At 41.2% G+C, this 14,656-nt stretch overlaps 1 protein-coding gene across 13 annotated transcripts in view; it reads right to left on the reverse strand.

The window, feature by feature from the left end:
• The window catches only part of MAP7 (microtubule associated protein 7), a 177,436-nt gene that overhangs the window by 68,369 nt on the left and 94,411 nt on the right, over positions 1–14,656 (reverse strand).

Raw genomic sequence — 14,656 nt, forward strand, 5'->3', positions numbered from 1 at the left:
AGCAGATTCTGGGTAAATGAAAGGTACGGCCCCACAAGCCTGCTGGAAATGTATTCAAAAGGGTTATCATCTTAATGAAAAGGAAATCTGACTAAAACCCCATCTTAAGAAGTCCACTTTCTGCACAATTTAATAATTCTGCAGCCTTTCCCACTTTCCCTTAACCTGCACCAGGAGATGATTACTTAACCATTAGGGGGAAAAGTGACACGCGTGACTGTGTTTTGAAATTTCTGTCTGTAGCTGAAGCATCCGGGAGCCAAGGACGAGCAGAGTCAGCGTGGCTGTCCTAGTGGGAGCCAGGACAGAGAGGCAGCACCGCACAGGGACCCTGCGGAGGCGTCCAGGTCTCCTCAGCTTCAGACCCTGCAGGAAATGGAGACCCAGCCACAAACTCCAGGAAGCAAGAACGATGAGCAGGAAGAGGAAACAGAGAATGGAGGAACAGGGTCTGGCTGGGAAACAGCTGGGGTGTTTTTGAAGGTGATACACCGGCAGGTGATGTGGGTAGATGCTGATGAGTATCTTGACTCTTTCATAGGCAAACCTAGGAAGCAGTCACTTCGCTATGCAAACTTGCAGGCACCGCACCATGGCAACATATGTAACTAGAGATGCTGAGAAACAGTGCAGAGTCTGATTTACCCTTCTGCACCAGAACAGACCCACTTTGTGGCATGGTGCAACATCTGGTCACGTTTAAATTGACGCAACAATAAGAACAATGAACCATTTATTCAGCACTCTTGCTCATTTCTTGTTGCAAAAACAAATGCAATTAAATGAGAATATTTGATGATAATGTGTATCTGGGACATACACTGCATCCTTATTCATATTGACAGAAACGACTCGATTAAGACTTACTTTTTTTTTGCATTTCACACATTCCAAATAGAACAAAAACTAATGACTCAGCAGCCCCACTAGACTACATTAGAGGCTTGTAAGACCCTGTGGAGGTTTTAAAATTTAAAGGGAGCTCATCCAGCAACAATGAATAGTGACTGAAAATCCCTTTCTGATAATTTTTTTTCATTATGAAAAATGAAGTTATGACAGTTATGGAAAATGATATTCATCCAAAAAACAAAGAAATCTGTCCAATACTGAGATAATACAAATCCAATGTAGAGACACTGATTTTACAAATATCAATATCAACCAAACACTGTGTGAAATTATGTGATGTATGGGAACAGAATCCACCGAAAACATCACTCATCTACAAAACTGACAATAAGGCATGAAGAATGGAACAGACACATGTTGGTTTTTATTAACAGTTTGTAATCAATCAACTTCCAGAAAGAAACTGAAGCAGTTGCATTGAAGGTTCGTCTACAACAAGATAAAATGCCAACATAACCTTTTCTATAAAAATCCATTTTGTCTGCCAAAGTACACAACAGGAAAGATATAAATATTATTTAAATAATTGCAACAGATAATTCTACCAAGTTACCAAGATATTTTTAAGGGATAAAGGGTAAGCTACTTGTTTACTCCAAAGAGTTGATGTCTAATCACAGACATCATACTTAAATTACCAGGTGGCTCAGTGGTAAAGAATCCACCTTCCAAGCAAGAGAGGCAGGTTCAATCCCTGGGCCAGGAAGATACCCTGGAGGAGGAGATGGCAACTCACTCCAGTATTCTTGCCTGGGAAATCCCATAGACAGAGGAGCCTGGCGGGCTATAGTCCCTGGTGTTGCAAAGAGTCAGAAACGACTGAGCAACTGAACACACACACACACACACACACACACACACACACACTCAGACATCATATTCTGACCTTGAAGAACCATAGATGCTCTCCAAGTAAGGGGAGTGACAGGCTAATTTAGCCTTTGACACTTGGCCAGGTGCTTCCAGAACTACGATAATTTCTACCAGACCCAAGGAACTTGAAGGCAAGTATGGTGCCTTCATCTTTATCAGCTCCGTACCGTATTTAGCCCACCATTTGGCATATGCTGCTGCTAAGTCGCTTCAGTCGTGTCCGACTCTGTGCGACCCCATAGATGGCAGCCCACCAGGCTCCCCCGTCCCTGGGATTCTCCAGGCAAGAACACCGGAGTGGGTTGCCATTTCCTTCTCCAATGCATGAAAGTGAAAAGTGAAAGTGAAGTCGCTCAGTCATGTCCGACTCTCTGGGACCCCATGGACTGTAGCCTACCAGGCTCATCCATCCATGGGATTTCCCAGGCAAGAGTACTGGAGTGGGGTGCCATTGCCTTCTCCATTTGGCATATAGGTGACACTGAATAAACGCCTGAAGAAGGAAACAAGAGAGCAAGAAATTATAGATAGTGTACCCCAAACAAACTGTGGCAAAAGCCCAAGAAGCGAAAGTATTAATGACAAGTAAAAAAGAAAAAGTATACATTTGCTCACTTTTTGATGGCGGCTAAGATGGTGAAAAAGTGAACGTCGCTTATTCTGTCTGACTCTTTGAGACTTATCCTGGCCAGAATACTGGAGTGGGTAGCCATCCCCGTTTCCAGGGGATCTTCCCAACCCAGGAACCGAACTCAGGTCTCCCACATCGCAGGCAGATTCTTTACCAGCTGAGCCACAAGGGAAACCCAAGAACACTGGAGTGGGTAGCCTATTCCTTCTCCAGCAGATACGGTAGAAAAAAGGTGACCAAAAGAGCTGTCGGATCACAGTTACATCACTCCGTGTCAGAAAACAAAAACTAACGTAATTCAGGATGGTGCCGACAATGTGTTAGGCAAGACTCAAAATCAAATGACTGTTTCGGCAGCCACATAATAGAAAGGTTTGCTCAGTACCACTTATAGTGAGGGCTTCCCCTGTGGCTCAGCTGGTAAAGCATCCACCTGCAATGCAGGAGACCTGGGTTTGATCCCTGGGTTGGGAAGATCTCCTGGAGAAGGGAAAGGCTACCCGCTAGAGTATTCTGGGCTGGAGAATTCCATGGACTGTACAGTCCATGGTGTCACTAAGAGCCAGACACGACTGAGCGACTTTCACTTAAATAGCACCCCACTCCAGTATTCTTGCCTGGAGAATCCCATGGACAGGGGAGCCTGGCAGGCTACAGTCCATGGGGACACGAGAGCTGGGCACGATTTAACGACTAAACCACCATCCCACTTAATAGTGAATATCTGGGGAACAGAGGGTCAATCTCCAATACAACAGTGTACCACCTATACTGCCCGGGATAAAGCCTGAGAAGAGGGCAGTCTCCAGCTGGAAACATCAGACACTCTGTGAAACAGGCATTTCATCTGTGAGAGATTTGTGAACTCTAGTCTTTTTTCCAAAGCAACTTAATAGATATGTTTTGATAATCTGTTTGTTAAAAAGCAAAAAAAAAAAAAAAAAAAAAAAAATCCATCTTAGCTGAAATGAAAAGCATTTCAGAAAAGCACATGTTCCATGTATTTTGTGGAAATGACTGAGAATTATTTCTCAAGCTGTTTTATCACCAAAAGCAGCTTCTTGATTTGTGTTACAAAGTCCTTCTGATACAGTTAGCCAACAGGAGTAAACACTCACTACACACTTTAAATTCAACGCAAGAGGCTTTTATTTAAAAGTCAACAAAAAATAAACAAAAGCCTCCCTCCAGCCAGATGGCGACAACACTATAATCAAAAGATAAAATGCTGTATTTTTCACCTGTATTAATATAATCAGATGAAAAGATAAGCCTTTTCATCCCTGTGGGTGACGTATTTTCCTGGCGATATTTACCAGTCACAGTGCAAGCTGTTTCACAAATGATCTTTGCCCTGTAATATGAATAATGTTTATGATTAAGCAAAGTACAGGGCAAAATATAGAAAAAGGGTGAAAACCCTAACCATACTGTTTTCCAGTCTCACTGAGAAATGGTAAATTACAGATTGCAGTTAATTGTCTAAATTTCAACAGCTGGATAGGGAGCTGATCAAATTAGATCCAATTCAATTAAATTCAGTGTGTAATTAAAAGCAACTGTTTAAATAATTTAGGAAAGAAAAATAATTAGAACTCAACTTTATTATGCTCCCCTTAATTAAAGTCACCGACTGAAAGAAGCTGTTTTTACTTTTAACAGGATCACAACTTAACTTGAAAGAAAACTAAAATGACGAATGCCACAGTTTTAAAAAATGCTTATTTTTGGCCACAAAACAGAAAAGATTTTGTACTTAAATACAAAGTAAAATTATCAAGGTAGTAAATGTACAATTCTTAGAAAGAGTCCCAAATAAGCAGTAGATTTAAATATCAGTTTTGCAACGAAATGTGAAAGTAATTTTAATCCTGTATTATCTGACTAAATGAGTCATCTGTGCTTTCCATATACACATGGTTACCTGGAGAATCCCAGGGACAGGGGAGCCTGGTGGGCTGCCGCCCATGAGGTCACACAGAGTTGGACACGACTGAAGTGACTTAGCAGCAGCAGAATATTAATTGTTAATCATTCCTCCTCTGCAGGAAATAGTAAACTACTTTAAATTTTTTTATGTTAACATTGACAAACTCAGTAGGAATGAACGGTAAATAGTGAAAGGTTAAAAGTTATTCCAATTCATTTCAGGTTAACTACTGAACATTTAACTTAAAGGTTGTTTTAAAGTGACTGGCCAACCCAGTCTCACCATGCCGCCTTATGCTGTAGTCATTTCTACATTTGTGACCTTGTTATTAACAGTTTTTCTTCTCTCCTTGGATCACCAGTCTCACCATCTCTCCAACTACTTAATCCAATCCATCTTATTATTTTTGTAAAATATTTTTGAGAGTTTTAGGTTTACCTAAAAATTGTGCAGAAAGTTTAGAGAGCTTCCATGTACTCTCTTCCTCTACCTAAACACACTTTCTCCCATACACACACACACTTTCTCCCACCATCAACCTCCTTCACTGAATGGGACATTTGTTTCAACTGATGAACCTACACTGACACCTCATCATCACCCGAAGTCTATAGTTCACATTAGCGTTCATGCTTGGTGTTGTTTTGGGTCTTGAAAAATGTATAACGTCATATATCCACCATTATAGTATCATACGGAATCCAGATCATTTTTCATAGTCCAGCTCAAGTCTCTTTTCCCTAAAATCTCTTCTAGTTATCCTACCTTCAACACATTTCTTTCTCTGACTTTTGCTACACTCCAAGGCTGCCCCACATTATCGAGCATTTGACTTCATTCTATCTTATATGACTTTTAGAATGTTTATTTCCAAAAGTTCTAAATACTGATAATCTCGTGAGAGGCAGGGCAAAAACTATGCTTTATCGTTTAATAAATTGGGGGAAATGCCTGATACATTGTTTCTTGTGTGGAAATTAACAGTGCCAACTTGCACAGGGAAGGCTCTGTACAGATCTGTGCTGGTTATCCAATAAATATATATTCTCTGATGCTTCTTTCTAATAGAACCCTGATTGGCCACAAAGCACAGCTCTGGCTGAAAAGTTGAAAACTGAAATTGCTGGTGGGGTTTGTGAAAGCTCCTCAGAGAAGAAGCAGACCTGGTGGGTTTGCTCCTCTCCCCTCTTTTTCTTTCTGCCTTGAATCTCGATGTGATGTTCAAAGTAGAGCATCCATTCACCTTATAACCAGAAGGCAATGATGACAAAGAGGTGATGGGAATAACAGAAACTTGGCCCTGCCATTTTTAGGCCTCTGAACAAGTATTAGCATGTTTGCTGTTGGCAAGAAAACAAAATGAAAACCTAATTTGTTTAAATCACTTTATTTTCTAGATCTTGTATTCACAATGAAAAGTAATCCTTAGCCTGAAGATAAAATACATTGCTCCTTGGAAGAAAAGCTATGACAAACCTAGACAGTGTATTAAAAAGCAGAGGCATCACTTTGCCAACAAAGCTATGGTTTTTTCCAGTAGTCATGTGGGAGTTGTGAGAGGTGGACCATAAAGAAGGCTGAGTGCCGAAGAACTGATGCTTTTAAATCACCGTGCTCGAGAAGATTCTTGAGAGTCCCTTGGACTGCAAGGTGACCAAATGAGGCTATCCTAAAAGAAATCAACTCTAAATATTCACTGGAAGGACTGATGCTGAAGCTCCAATATGTTGGCCACCTGACGTGAAGAGGTGACTCATTGGAAAAGACCTTGATGCTGGGAAAGATTGAAGGCCAAAGGAGAAAGGGGTGGCAGAGGATGAGATAGTTAGATAGCATCACTGACTCCATGGACGTGAATTTGAGCAAAGTCTGGGAGATAGTGGAGGACAGAGAAACCTGATGTGCTACAGTTCACGGGGTGGCAGAGTTGGACATGACTTAGTGGCTGAATAACCACCACCACCTGATAGAGCCTTCACTAACTACAGAATCAAGTCCAAGTGCTTAGCTTCCAAATTCTCAACTATCACCTCTTGGAGCTCAGTCAGACATCACTGAGGGCCGGAGTGGGTGCTCCAAACTGGCTTAGAAGGTGGGAGAGATTCAGAAAAGGCAGAGGATTTAATTTAGGTGGGGGATAATAAAAGGCTACAAAGGACAGTGAGGAACCAGAAAGGGAGGGAAAAAAAGGGCACACAGATCTAGGTGGTGGTTAGATGATAAAAATATCTCATGCGTGGTCTTAGAGAAGGGCTTTTCATTTAAGGCGTTCGTGAGCAGGCTTGACACTGGGGAGTCTGTACAGGCTTCGTGTTTTAGCATCGCCTTCATTTGATGCATCGTGACTTACTCCAATTTCTTCCAGGAGTCAGAAAGCAAAACAGGGGCTGGTTTAGCATATTCAAGAAGATTTGCATTTAGATTTGAAAAATAGCAGTAGGAAAAAAAAAATGAGCAAAGATGCCAGATCAGTTTTTTTTTTTTTTTAACTTATTTATTTGGCTGTGTTGGGTCTTAGTTCCAGCATGCAGGATCTTTAGTTGTGGCATGTGGGATCTAGTTCCCTGACCAAGGATCAACCCCCCTGCCTTGGGAGCACAGAGTTTTAGCCACTGGACTACCAGGGAAGTCCCCAGATCAGGTGGTTTTAATAATATCATTTGTGATAGAAATCACAGGAATTCCAACTTAGAAGCCAGTTATTTCTGAAAAGAATGGGAAAGTTTCCCCCAGAGCAAACTTGGTCATCTGGAATAGCTATTGGTAACTCCTGAACCACAATTCTACTTTTTCTTACCAGCTATTGATAGTATCCTAAGGCCCTCTGTATGACTGCTTACACTGCACGGAAGCACTGAAAGGTTGGCTAGGAGACTAAGTTACATTTATAGAACTGTTGAGAGAGAAGTGATCAGAGTAGGTATTAATCATATACTTGCCTATCAAAGGAAATAAAAAGTTTCAATTGAATTAGTATATTCTAAAAAATAGTACTTATTAGCTTTTCTACACAATATAAAGACTATAGAGGTACAAACTTGAAAGGTCCATAATCCCACCACCTGAATAACCCATTTATTCTTTTTATGTTAAAAAGAAATGTTTATTCTATGGTTAGCAAAGTCAAATTGTACATAAAAGTTGTAAATTAAAAATAGAAGCCCCTTATTTTCCCCTCTTTTCTCTCTGGAAAAAATGTCTATGTGCATATATATATTTACATTTAATTTATTCAAAACATCACAATACTTACTTTTCTGTTGAATTTTTTAACCTCAGCCTACTTTTCAAGTTCCTTCTTTAACTGCATAGCATCTCATCATTTTCAACACATGACTGAAGTAATTAAAAAACAGTAATCCCCTGTCTTGCTTTCTAACTTTAAGTTATCTGAATCTTCCTGCTTGAGTATAATTTATATTCAACACCAGCACCTGATCTCTTGCCTCTGGCATTGGTAAATTCATCTTTTGCAATTTAGGCCTCTCTGTTCTTGCCAGTCTGGATTCTACTGAGAAGGCCACCACTTCCAAGGAGGAGGACTACCAAGGAAACTCCAAGACAACTTGACTTTGCAGGGAGAAAGGGGAAAGCCAGCAAAGGCAGGAAAGGGATCCGCTAGGAGCCACAGTGCTAGGTCTGAATCAGAAGCTGACAAACTAGACTGCTCCATGTGGATACACGTACCGCTTTCCCTCTCGGTTTTCCAAGCCAAACCTGTATTGGTTCAAGCTGTGGCTTCTGCCAACTCTGACGTGAGATGTTGTGGGTTGAGCGGAAATCGAATTGTTTCTCTGGCACCTTCGCTGCACAGGAAATGGAGCAGAGCAGCAAAAGGTAGGAGAACACTTCCTGGCTGCCTTCATGCCCACTTCGAAGCCAGCACCACAGGCTGTTAAATCAGAAAGTGCTGAGAAGCGTGGAAGGCAGAAGCTGCTCCTTCCTCTGTCAGCCAGTGTGGCAAACCGGGGAAGAAGGCTGATGACGCCTGCGAGGACACAGTGCCGAGTCCCACCCCAGCAGCTCTGCACAGACGTTGTACTAGGATTTACTCTGCTAGTGACTATCAGGGGTGTATAGTTTGTGGTCTGAAAATGCATTCGACTCTATTAAATAATTCTAGAACTAACACCAAAAAAAGATGTCCTTTTTATCATAGGGGATTGGAATCCAACAGATAGAAGTCAGGAGATACCTGGAGTAACAGGCAAGTTTGACCTTGGAGTACAAAATGAAGCAGGGCAAAGGCTAACAGAGTTTTGCCCAGAGAACACACTGGTAATAGCAAACACCCTCTTCCAACTTTACAAGAGATAACTCGACACACGGACATCACCAGATGGTCAATACCAAAATCAGACTGTGGCTCAGATCATGAGATCCTTATTGTAAAATTCAGACTTAAATTGAAGAAAGTAGGGAAAAATACTAGATCATTCAGGTATGAACTAAATCAAATCCTTTATGATTATCCAGTGGAGGTGATAAATAGATTCAAAGAATCAGAGTGCCTGAAGAACTGTGGATGGAGGTTCAACACTGTACAGGAGGCGATGACCCAAACCATCCCATAGAAAAAGAAATGCAAAAGGCAAAGTGGTTGTCTGAGGAGGGCTTACAAAAAGTTGAGAAAAGAAGAGAAGCCAAAGGCAAAGGAGAAAAGGAAACATATATCCATCTGAATGCAGAGTTCCAAAGAATAGCAAGGAGAAGTAAGAAAGCCTTCTTAAGTGAACAATGCAAAGAAATAGAGGAAAACAATAGAATGGGAAAGACTAGTGATCTCTTCAAGAAATACCACAGATCTCTTTAAGAGATATTAAAGAACATTTCATGCAAAGATGAGCACAATGAAAGACAGAAATAGCAAGAATCTAACAGAAGCAGAAGAGATTAAGAAGAGGTGGCAAGAATACACAGAAGAACTGTACAAAAAAGGTCTTAATGACCCAGATAACCACAATTGTGTGGTCACTCTCCTAGAGCCAGACATCCTGGAGTGTGATGTCAAGTGGGCCTTAGGAACCAGTACTATGAACAAAGTTAGGGGAGGTGATGGAATTCCATTTCAAATCCTAAAACATGATGCTGTTTTAAAGTGCTGCACTCCTCAATATGCCAGCAAATTTGGAGAACTCAGGACTGGAAAAGCTCAGTTTTCATTCCAATCTCAAAGAAGGGCAATGCCAAAGAATGTTCAAACCACTGTATAATTGTGCTTATTTGACATGCTAGCAAGATTATGCCCAAAATCCTTCAAGGCTTTAATAGTATGTGAACCAAGAACTTCCAGATGTACAAGCTGGATTTAGAAAAAGGAGAGGTACCAGAATAAAATTTCCAGCATCCCCTGGATCATAGAAAAAGCAAGGGAATTCAAGAAAAACATATACTGCTTCATTGACTATGTTAGAGCCTTTGACTGTGTGGATCACCACAAACTGTGACCAGACCACCTTATTACCTGCCACCTGAGAAACCTGTATGCAGGTCAAGAACGACAGTTAGAACTGAACATGGAGTGGTTCAAATTTGTGAGAGGAGTGTGTCAAGGCTGTATATTGTCACCCTGCTTATTTAACTTATATGCAGAGCACATGATATAAAATGCCAGGGTGGATAAAGTGCAAGCTGGAAGCAAGATTTCTGGGAGAAATATCAACAACCTCAGATATGCAGATGATACCACTCTAATGGCAGAAAGTGAAGATGAACTAAAGAGCCTGTTGATGAGGGTGAAAGAGGAGAGTGAAAAAGCTGGCATAAAACTCAACATTCAAAAAACTAAGATCATAGCATTTGGTCCCAACACTTCATGGCAAATAGACGGGGGAAAAAATGGAAAATAGTCACAGATTTTATTTTCTTGGGCTCAAAAATCACTGCAAATGGTGACCGCAGCCGTGAAATTAAAAGACACTTGCTCCTTGGAGGAAAAACTATGACAAACCTAGATAGCATATTAAAAAGCAGAGACATTACTTTGCTGACAAAGATCTGTATAATCAAAGCTATGTCATGTAGGGATGTGAGAGGTGGACAGTAAGGAAGGCTGAGTGCTGTAGAATTGATGTTTTTGAATTGTGATGCTAGAGAAGATTCTTTAGAGTCCCTTGGACAGCATGAGATCAAACCAATCAATCCTAAAGGAAATCAACTCTGAATATATCCGTTGGAAGGACTAATGCTGAAGCTCCAATAATTTGGCTGCCTGATATGAAGAGCCGACTCATTGGAAAAGACCCTGATGCTGGGAAAGACTGAGGGTAAGAGGAGAAGGGGGTGACAGAGGATGAGATGGTTGGATAGCATCACTAACTCCATAGATAAGAGTTTCAGCAAACTCCAAGAGATGGTGAAGGACAGGGAAGCATGGTGTGCTGCAGCTCATGGGTTCACAAAGAGAAGGACATGACTGAGCAACTGAACAATAACAACTCTGAAATAATTACCCTGGAGTGTCAGTTGCTCAGTTGTGCCCAACTCTTTGCAACCCCAAGGACTGCAGCCTGCCAGGTTCCTCTGTCCATGGGATTTTCCAGGCAAGGATACTAGAGTGGGTTGCCATTTCCTTCTCCAATTACCGTGGAGTGCAAAGAAATGTGATGTAGCCCAGACCTTGCTATGCTCACACAGTAAATGACCAGAAATTAAGTACCAGGCCAAGAAAAAGGATTTAAATCACAAAGTTTCCCTCCAGCCTTCTGCAAGAAAGGAAAAGTGAAATTTAAAACACGGTGTTCTGCTCTCTTTATTATCTTTCTACTAGACATGGCGTTTTATTTGATCAATTTCTTTAATTTGCCATACTAAAAATATTCCCAAATAGAGGCTCTCCAATTTTGGAACCTACTGCACATCTAAACATAGTAACACATGAGAACAAAAACTGAAGAAAAGGCTCTCAGTCTCAAAAACAAGGAAAGAGTCTGGCAGAAGCTGGCCAACTCACGGAAGGACAAAGCTGACTGTGTGGCAGGCGTCACCACCTGGCACACGGTACCAGGCCAGGCGGAAGGGCTCTTTACAGTACAGAGCACTAACAGCTATTTGGTTTACAGGCTGCGACTCACATGTTTGTTTTCTAATATGTATATTCATTTGAAGTATGCTACACCCATTCCAAACGAGAGAATCCAATTACAAGTCCTCAATCTGCCTCAGCTTTCAGATTTTTCAGGGTCACAAAGAGCTAAGCCAGAACTAAGCTGATAAACTGACTCCTTTCTTCGAAGTGCTTTTGGAATGCATTTGGGGAGACCATTTCTTACTTGACAATCTCTATTTGGGAGTTGGGAGCTACAGTAGTTGGAGAAGTCAGGAGAGGGGTGAGGAAGATTGGGAGGGTAAATCTGTATAGACAGCTCCTCCTGGAAAAAAGGAAAAAATTCAACAGTTACTCAGTGGAGGTGGGGAGGAACAGAGCTACTGTAAGCCAGGCTGCTGTCCCTGCATCCCAGGGAACACTGGCCTTGTTACTGGTCACCAGTCATTGGCCTTGACTGTCTCTCCACCCTGTTCTTCAACTAAGAACCTGCTCTGTTTTCAAAACTCCAGTAGAATCATTGTCAGAAAGGAACATATTTAAAAAACTATCCGAGTTTTTTAGTGAGGTATGAATGTATCTCAGTGAAGCCCTGGTAAAGTATGGGACTGCCTCTCAAACCCACCACTCTGCCTGGATGACCCAGGAATAATCTTGGAGCAACAGAGCAAACAGTTTCTTTGTAATTTACAAATGAAGCACAAGCCCAAGACTTCTTCAAACTCTTTTGCAATTCTACCTCCTTCCTTTTAAAGCAGTAAAAATCCTTAGACAATTTTCAAAAGGGTGTGTGCTTTCTGTAAATAGTAGGGTTGGGAGAAGCTGGGATGTTGTTTGGTCTTCATGTAGATTAAGGTAGGAGAGCAATTATGGTTGGGAGAAGGCAGGGCAGGAAGAAGGGATGGGGAGAGAGGGAAATTCAGCTTTTAAAACAGAATATGAGCAATTTAAGGGTAGATCACTGTACTATCGGGGCTTCCCTGGTAGCTGAGTGGTAAAGACTCCACCTGCCAAGCAGAAGATGCAGGTTCAATCCCTTGGTGGTGAAAGATCCCCTGGAGAAGGAAATGGCCATCTGTTCAAGTGTTCTTGCCTGGAAAATCCCATGGAGAGAGAAGCCTGGTGGGCTACAGTCCATGGGGTCACAAGAGTCAGACACAACTTAACGACTAAGCCACCAGTAGCACCACTGTACTATTAGTACGATGTCTAGAAACTGTGGAATAATTGAGTTTTTTTAAATAGAGATTCTATGATAACATTGCTACCAAATAGGTTAAATAGGCTTTTGAGGGTCACCAGTTGCACATATAATATTTTTATAATATGAATGTGTTCCAGCTTTCAAACAGCCAATGCACAAATGAACTTCTGGAACCTAACCCATATATCACAGGGAATTGCTATCTTTTTTTTTTTTTTAAACACTACAGAAGTCTAGCAAATATGCCTAAGGCAAAGGTCATAGGTGATCATACTTTAGAACTAGTTGAGAAAGGAAGTTCACTTCCTAAGTGTCATTAGCCATTTCAGTTTAAATGTCTGAGAAACAGTCACTCATATGTTGCTCAGTTCAGTGCCTCTGAATATGCTATTCAGTTTTTCTTAGGCAAGATGTTTCTAGAAGGCAGGCTGAACTTAATGTCCAGTAACAAAATTATGGCAACTACTGATGCCCGATAAAAATTTCACGTTTCAGTTTCATTCTTTTACAAATGGTTGACCAGTTTTCCCAGCACCACTTGTTAAAGAGATTGTCTTTAATCCATTGTATATTCTTGCCTCCTTTGTCAAAGATAAGGTTGTCCATATGTGCGTGGATTTATCTCTGGGCTCTCTATTTTGTTCCATTGATCTATATTTCTGTCTTTGTGCCAGTACCATACTGTCTTGATGACTGTGGCTTTGTAGTAGAGCCTGAAGTCAGGTAGGTTGATTCCTCCAGTTCCATTCTTCTTTCTCAAGATAGCTTTGGCTATTCGAGGTTTTTTGTATTAATCCCACTGCTGGGCATACATACTGAGGAAACCAGAAGGGAAAGAGACACGTGTACCCCAATGTTCATCGCAGCACTGTTTATAATAGCCAGGACATGGAAGCAACCTAGATGTCCATCAGCAGATGAATGGATAAGAAAGCTGTGGTACATATACACAATGGAGTATTACTCAGCCATTAAAAAGAATTCATTTGAATCAGTTCTAATGAGGTGGATGAAACTGGAGCCTATTACACAGAGTGAAGTAAGCCAGAAGGAAAAACACCAATACAGTATACTAACGCATATATATGGAATTTAGAAAGATGCTAACAATAACCCTGTGTACGAGACAGCAAAAGAGACACCAATGTATAGATCAGTCTTATGGACTCTGTGGGAGAGGGAGAGGGTGGGAAGATTTGGGAGAATGGCATTGAAACATGTAAAATATCAAGTATGAAACGAGATGCCAGTCCAGGTTCAATGCATGATACTGGATGCTTGGGGCTAGTGCACTGGGACGACCCAGAGGGATGGTATGGGGAGGGAGGAGGGAGGAGGGTTCAGGATGGGGAGCACATGTATACCTGTGATGGATTCATTTTGATATTTGGCAAAACTAATACAATTATGTAAAGTTTAAAAATAAAATAAAAATTAAAAAAAAATTTCACGTTTCATATGTCTAAAGACAACATTTTTCATCATCTGAAAACACCATGGACAAGCATTTACTAGAAAGCTGAGCACCAAAGAATTGATGCTTTTGAACTGTGGTGTTGGAAAAGACTCTTGAGAGTCCCTTGGACAGCAAGGACATCCAACCAGTCCATCCTAAAGGAAATCAGTTTTGAATATTCATTGGAAGGACTGATGCTGAAGCTGAAACTCCAATACTTTGGCCTCCTGATGCGAAGAACTGACTCATTAGAAATGACCCTGTTGCTGGGAAAGATTGAAGGTGGGAGGAGAAGGGGACAACGGAGGATGAGATGGTTGGACGGCATCACTGATTCAATGGCCATGAGTTTGGGTAAACTCCGGGAGTTGGTGATGGACAGGGAGGCCTCACGTGATGCAGTCCATGGGGTCACAAAGAGTTGGACACGACTGAGCAACTGAACTGAACTGAAAGTAGGAAAAAGAAAGTTAAGGATGGCTGACATCTATCTCAGTGGGAGTTGTTTTCAAAAAGGAAGCATTTACCTTTTTCAACTCACCAGACTGATTTTAGAGCATCTTACTCATTAAATCACACTGAAATCAAATATGGATGTTGGCCTT

The sequence above is a fragment of the Bos taurus genome, chromosome 9 (assembly GCF_002263795.3).
Source record: "Bos taurus isolate L1 Dominette 01449 registration number 42190680 breed Hereford chromosome 9, ARS-UCD2.0, whole genome shotgun sequence".
NCBI classification, from domain to species: Eukaryota; Metazoa; Chordata; class Mammalia; order Artiodactyla; family Bovidae; genus Bos; species Bos taurus.